The sequence below is a fragment of the Protopterus annectens genome, chromosome 6.part1, assembly GCF_019279795.1.
Source record: "Protopterus annectens isolate FY-2018-M chromosome 6.part1, PAN1.0, whole genome shotgun sequence".
Taxonomy (NCBI): Eukaryota; Metazoa; Chordata; order Ceratodontiformes; family Protopteridae; genus Protopterus; species Protopterus annectens.
The window spans coordinates 261,875,187-261,882,686 of record NC_056738.1 but is presented as its reverse complement, the minus strand read 5'-3'; the positions used below and the strand labels follow the sequence as shown (position 1 = coordinate 261,882,686).

Here is a 7,500-nt window from a genome sequence, read left to right as displayed (position 1 = left end):
AGGGGTTCTCGCCCTCCTCCTGAAAAAAGGCCTAGACAGGATATCCCTTAGGATTCCTCTGATCAGGCTTCTGTGTCTTCAGTCTCTTCCTCTGACCAGGATTATTCTTTTCGTCCTTATGAGGATTCTGATGCAGAGGACTCTATTCCCTCTGCTTCTCTCCCTGAAGATTCTTTCGTTTGGGGAAACCTTACATGAGATGAGAGAGCATTTTCATTGGGAAGGTCAGGATTATTCCCCTTCCAAGAAGAGACTTAGGGAATTTCTCCTTCTCCCACAACACAGACCTTTGGCTATTCCTCCTGTTCTTGATATTGTGGATGATGCTTTCTCTGAAGCTAACCTGAACCCTGATTCCTTTCCGCCTGCTCCTTCTAAGCCGGATAGATTTTACAGAGTTCCTGATTCCCATCAATTTTTGTTCAAGAACCCTTCTGCAGATCCTGAAACTATTTCTCAGGGTTCCAAGGCTGCTAAGGCCGCTTCATCTAAAAATCCTATTCCCTCTGAAAAGGATTTTTGGGCCTTGGACAGATTGGGCAAAAAGGTGTATACTTCTGCTACTCTTTCTATTAGAGCTTTAAATTGCCAGTTTCATGTGTTTAAGTATCAGCAATTTCTTTTGTCTGTTTTAAAACAAAAACTTTCTTCCTTTCCTGCATGTGCAGAGGACAAGGAATTACAGGATGTACTGCATGCAGCTGAACAAGTTAGCAAACATAGTTTACATTGTGGTTTTGATGCCTTGGAGGCTTCTTGTAGGGCCGCAGCCTCTGGTACTGTTATCAGGAGACATGCTTGGCTTCGAGAGCAGAATTTACCTGAGCAAGTTAAGGCTAAATTGTTAGATGCCCCTGTTCAGCATGATGTTTTGTTTTGCTCTAAAGCTGAGGAGGTTATTAAAAAGATGGAGGATAAAGCGAAATCTGTGCAGACTGTTAAAGATTTCCTACTAGTTCAGCCCCCTAGATTTTCTAGAAATTGGCCCTCCAAAAATTGGTCCTTTCCCACGTCTGACAGGCCTCAAAGGGGAAGATATAGACGCCCCAGAGGTCGGGCTCAGGCCTCTTACAGGTCCAGACAATGGACTGCTTCTTCACCTAGAAGGGGAGAAGACAGATCTCAATCACAAAGGAAGCAGACCCAATGACTCTCTCTGCTGGGCTACAGGTCCTCCTTGCCTGGAAGCCCCTCTCGGAGGAAAACTTACTCTTTTCTACCAAAATTGGACTCGTATTACCCAAGACAAATGGGTTTTAGACGTGATTTTAAGAGGTTACAAATTCCACTTTCATACTCTGCCAAGGTCTTTCGGTTGGCCATATCTGCCAAAACATCAATGGTCAGAGGCCTTAAATCAAGTGGACGCTTTATTGGCCATGAGAGCCATAGAGCCTGTTCCACTTTCCGAGATGGGAAAAGGTTTTTACTCAAGACTATTTTTGGTCCCAAGAAAACAAAACTCATGGAGACCTATTCTGGAACTTTCAGTATTTAACACCTTTCTGGAAATTCCAAAATTCAAGATGCTTACACTACAACAACTTCTTCCAATGCTCTCCCAGGATGCTTGGATGGTGACATTGGACTTAAAGAAGCCTACTTACACATTCCCATCAGGCAGGAACGCAGAAAATACATCAGATTCAAGGCAGGTTCGAGGCACTTTCAATTCTCTGTACTGCCCTTTGGCTTATCTACTGCGCCCAGAGTCTTTACCAAGTGCCTGGCTCCAGTAGTAGCTTATTGCAGACTCCAAGGGATTTAAAATTTACCCCTATCTGGACGACTGCCTCATTCAGGCGGACAGCAAAGACCTTTTACTTCAGCATCTGCATTTTGTTCACCGTCTTCTCCTTCTACTGGGATTTTCAGTGAACACAAAAAAGTCACATTTGATCCCCTCTCAGCAAATGATCTTTTTGGGAGCTCTTCTAAACACAAGCTTGCAAAGGGCCTTCCTCACTCCAGAAAAACAATTACAGCTGGCCTCAATTTTCAAAACCTTGGCTACTTCAACTCCGCTCACTGCAGGGAAATTCCTGCAGGCATTGGGCTACATGGCTTCTTGCATCCTGTTGATTCCAAATGCAAGGCTTCACATGAGAAAACTTCAATGGTACCTAAAGAGTGTATGGTCACAGCATTACCGCAGTCTGGACACAATGATTTCACTGATTCCCTGCCTCCAAAAAGAGTTCCTTTGGTGGTCCAGGGCTTGTGCTTTAAACGAAGGAATCCTTTCTGCCTCAACCTTCTCAGATCATAACCACGGATGCTTCGGATTATGCTTGGGGAGCTCATTTTCTAAATATTTGCCAGCAGGGCTCTTGGACAAAGAAGCATCTTCTCTGGCACATCAACTTGAAGGAAATGTTGGCAGTCCAAAATGCTCTTCTAGCCTTCCAGAATATTTTGAATCCAGGGCCTCTTCTGATTCGTACAGACAATACCACAGTCATGTGGTACATAAACAAGCCAGGGGGCTCTCACTCTTACCCCCTTTGCAGACTAGCCATGAATTTATGGGACACGGCTCTAAATCTGAATCTGCATCTTCAAGCTCAATTCATTCCAGGAAAACAGAATCTCTTAGACAGCCTAAGCAGAAACCTTTTGGATCCTCACGAATGGATGCTGGACCCCAGCTTATTCAGCAAGATTACTGCAGTTTGGGGTTGTCCTCAGATGGATCTGTTTGCATCCCATCTCAATCATTAGTTGCCTCTCTTTTTCACCAGGTCCTTCCACAAAACAGCTTGGAAAGTGGATGCCCTGTCATTCAGCTGGAAGAATCTTTCAGGATATGCCTTCCCTCCTCTTCCTCGGGTATTACTGAAAATAAAACAGGACAAACCCAAAATTATCATTCTGATAGCTCCAAATTGGTCTCTGCAGTTTTGGTATCCAACTTTAAAACACCTATTCTTGGAACCTCCTTGGATTCTACCACTGATCCCTTCTCTTCTGTCCCAGCATCAGGGTCAGATGCTACACTCTCAAATCAGGACTCTATGCCTGGCAGCTTGGCTCTTCAAGGGACTTTGATTCCTTCTGCTCTTCCAAAACAAGTTTTGGATGTTCTTTTAGAAGCTAGGCGGCCTAGTACTAGAAAATCTTATGCTTCTAAATGGAAAAGATTTTGTATTTGGATGCAGGACCGAGGTTCTAACCCTCTTTTGCCTGATATTTCCTCCATTTTACTTTACCTCTCAGACCTTTTGCTTAAAGGCCTCTCTTTTTCATCCATCAAAATTCATGCTTATGCTATCTCGGCTCATTTCAACACTGATCCTCCCATCTTTTCTCACCAGCTGGTGAGACAATTTTTGAGAGGGGCTAAGAATTTAAGACCTCCCAGAACTCCTCCTGTTCCTGCTTGGGATCTTAATTATGTCTTGGAGAAACTTGCTTTGCCTCCTTTTGAGCCTGCTGCGGCTTCGGATATTAAGTTCTTATCCTGGAAGACAGCTATTTTTTTAGCATTGACTTCTGCCAGAAGGGTTTCAGAGTTGCAAGCTCTCATGGCTGTGGAACCTTATATTATCTTCCACCAAGACAGAGTTTCCTTGAGGACCAATCCTACATTTATGCCTAAGGTGATTTCGAAAGTGGCTCTAAATCAGACTATTCACCTTCCTACCTTCTTTCCTAATCCTCATAATAAAGGGGAAAGGATCTTACATTCATTGGACGTACACAGACAACTACGATTTTACCTGGACAAAACTAAAGATTTCAGAAAATCTGATCAATTGCTTATCTCTTATGCCTCCAGTTCTCTATGTAAGGCTATTTCCAAACAAACTATTTCCAAATGGATTGCTCATGGAATAAGGTTTTGTTACTCTCACTATGGAAAACAGATTCCAGGTATTGTTAGAAGTAATTCTACTAGAGCAGCTGCCACTTCAGCAGCTTTTCTCAGAGGAGTTCCTACCAAGGACATTTTGGAAGCTGCCACTTGGAGTTCAGTGCATACTTTTTCTAAGCACTATAATCTCCCTCTGTATTCTAAGTCTAGGGCAGGCTTTGCCTCTGCTGTTTTGCAGGGTCTTCTAGCTGCCCCTTCTTCTGCATAACCTCCTCCCTCATTCACAGCTTTGTGATTCTATCCTACAGTTATGACTGCAACAGTGAAACACGAAGAACATAGTACAGTTGTGTACACCTACCATAAATGTAGATGTTCGAGTGTCTTCACTGTTGCAGTCGGTGTTTCCCTCCCACCAATCTCCTCTTATTCTTGTTTGTTTCATCTTCCACTTCTTTTGTGGTGTATTTGTGTTTCCTTTTGGACACCTTTTAGTTTTTTTGGGGGCTTCTGACATCTGGGGCAAGAAAGGCTGGAGAAGATGGCGTCTGCTGTCAGCTTTATACCTCTATGTTCTGACGTCAGGGTACTTGCTGGTACAGCCGACGCCGGACCCAGACTTTGGAATTCTGGCCGACCTCGGGCTGCCTGCCGGCAGGAACACCCTACAGTTATGACTGCAACAGTGAAGACACTCGAACATCTACATTTATGGTAGGGTGTACACAACTGTACTTTCTCCAGTGTCGAAATACTTCACTCTGGTTCCCATTCTGAGAGGGAACCCACAGCAGGTATTGTGGTTTCAGGGTTTAAAATTACCCTACTTGACTTTTAGAGGCTGTCCAGTGTCAGTATGCCGGAATTCCACTCTGAGAGGGAACACAATACAAGTATTGTATTATTAGGGCTTAATACAGCCCTCCTTGAATTTTCCAAGAGAATGTTCTCTTGTTGAGGAAACGCACTGCGTTTCCCATTCTGAGGGGGAACACTGTGTGCACACTGCGTTTCCCATTCTGAGGGGGAACACTGTGTGCACACTGCGTTTCCCATTCTGAGAACACTGTGTGCACAGTCGTTTCCCATTCTGAGGGGGGAACACTGTGTGCACAGTGCGTTTCCCATTCTGAGGGGGGAACACTGTGTGCACAGTGCGTTTCCCATTCTGAGGGGGGAACACTGTGTGCACAGTGCGTTTCCCATTCTGAGGGGGGAACACTGTGTGCACAGTGCGTTTCCCATTCTGAGGGGGGAACCCTGTGTGCACAGTGCGCTTCCCATTCTGAGGGGAACACTGTGTGCACAGTCGTTCCCATTCTGAGGGGGAACACTGTGTGCACAGTCGTTTCCCATTCTGAGGGGAACACTGTGTGCACAGTCGTTTCCCATTCTGAGGGGAACACTGTGTGCACAGTCGCGTTTCCCATTCTGAGGGGAACCCTGTGTGCACAGTCGTTCCCATTCTGAGGGAACCCTGTGTGCACAGTCGTTTCCCATTCTGAGGGGAACCCTGTGTGCAGTCGTTTCCCATTCTGAGGGAACCCTGTGCAGTCGTTTCCCCTTCTGAGGGGGGGAACACTGCGCGCACAGTGCGTTTCCCCTTATGAGGGGGGGGAACACTGCGCGCACAGTGCGTTTCCCCTTATGAGGGGGGGACACTGTGCTGTCGCGTTTCCCATTCTGAGGGGGAACCCTGTGCACAGTCGTTCCCATTCTGAGGGGCGAACCCTGTGCGCACAGTGCGTTTCCCATTCTGAGGGGGGAACCCTGTGCGCACAGTGCGTTTCCCATTCTGAGGGGGGAACCCTGTGCGCACAGTGCGTTTCCCATTCTGAGGGGGGAACCCTGTGCGCACAGTCGTTCCCATTCTGAGGGAACCCTGTGCACAGTCGTTTCCCATTCTGAGGGGGAACCCTGTCTTTGCAGTCGTTCCCATTCTGAGGGGGGAACCCTGTGCGCACAGTGCGTTTCCCATTCTGAGGGGGGAACCCTGTGCGTGTCCCATTCTGAGGGGGGAGGACGCACTATGCAATTGTGTTTTTAGGGTTTAAAAGTACCCTACTTGAATTTTCCAAGCAAATGTCTTTGTTGCAGATATGTTGGAATTTTGTTCCCACCCTGAGAGGGAACACACTGCCTTATTCTATCTTAAAAAGTGCCATGCTTGAATTTTCCAAGAAAATGTTTTCCAGTGTAGAAATGCTGAAGTCTAGTTTCTGCACGGAGGTGCAAATCTATTTCTTAATTTGTTTACATCAAATAGCTTTTTCTTCTGTTGCCCCACAGTAATGTTTGGCATAAATTGGCCCTAACGCCATCTCTATTACATACCACTTGTCTTTGTTCTGTCTCGCCTACAAGCTGCACATTTTTAGCTAGACAGTTTCCTCTGCATCTCACTGTGGTTGTTCCTTTGCCCATATCCTTTACTGTCCTTCCCAAAATCCTTTTATACTTTCTATCATATGCCTTGCTAAGGTCCATATATATTTTCAGCCTCCTATTAGCCAGGAAGTTTCCTGTGCACTTCTGCATTCCCATGTACATATCCTTCACTTTCCCAAAATCCTGAGAGAGTTTGTATTGGATGCCTTGCTGATGCCCAGATATGTTGCATTCACTGGATTACCTTGTTTATATTGGAAGCAGCCTGATCATCGAGATGGATCACTTTTTAGATTTGTAAGATCTCTGCTGTATGATTGTATTGTTGCCTGTTTGTTATACTGTGCATTCTTCGAAGTACAACAGCCTACCCTGCAGAATTCTGTTAAGTTGTGGCTACCTTTCACTGTTATCTCTTCTAGTGCATTAGTTCCCCAGAAAGTCTTTGTACATTTTTGTCATTTGTTGACTGAACAACCTGTCTTTTCAGCAGCTAGAGAGCGAGAAAAACATTCCATGTGTCCTTTATTCCTAGCATACCTCTCAACTGTATAGATTTTCACAGAATGTCCAGATTTTTTCCTCCTATTTTTGGTCCTTCTCTCATAAAGTTGTGGTTTTCTGGCAAATCATTGGCTAAACATTTGAGTTTTGAAGTAAAAAAAAAAAAATTACAGAAATTTGAGTTTGACCAAAACCAATTCTGTTATCTTTCTAAAAATGTACGAGCAGTATTGAAAAATTGTCCGTTTGTGGTCTTTGCCCCCGATTATTTATGACTTTTTTTAACAAAAAAAAAAAAAAAAAAATCTTTATTAAATTACCACATATGACAACCACATATGACATGGGCAATCATGTATTTATATAAATGAAAAACAAACACTGACACCACTTTAGTTCTCCATCAGACAGTGACAAAAATATGCAGACTCTTTGTAGGGAACTTGAGGGGCATCTAATGAATTGGAAGTGGTAGCAGTGGTATCTTTCTCCCTTCCATGTTGCTAAACTCCCCTTGTCTTTTGAAGTACTGAAAGGTATATGTTGATTAGTATTTCAGCCTACTGCTCCTTCAGGAACTTTCCTCTCCCCCTTTCTTTAATGTAATTGCTGCTTTTTTTTCTATTTGCTTCCATATGTATTGGAAAAATGTCTGTGCCGTTTTTTAATTTTTCTACTAGGTCATTGGGTGGGCTTCGTTCCTTAGCTGCCTATGTGCTAGTCATTTTGTATAGTTTTCCTTTCATCACCCCTTCCCTTTTAACACCATTGATTAAACGTTTTAAGCTATGGAT

General features: G+C 44.3%; 1 protein-coding gene across 1 annotated transcript in view; it reads left to right on the top strand.

Moving 5' to 3' along the window:
* SNX15 (sorting nexin 15) overlaps positions 1–7,500 on the top strand; it is a 338,349-nt gene that overhangs the window by 78,534 nt on the left and 252,315 nt on the right. The gene's annotated exons all lie outside the window — the stretch shown is intronic.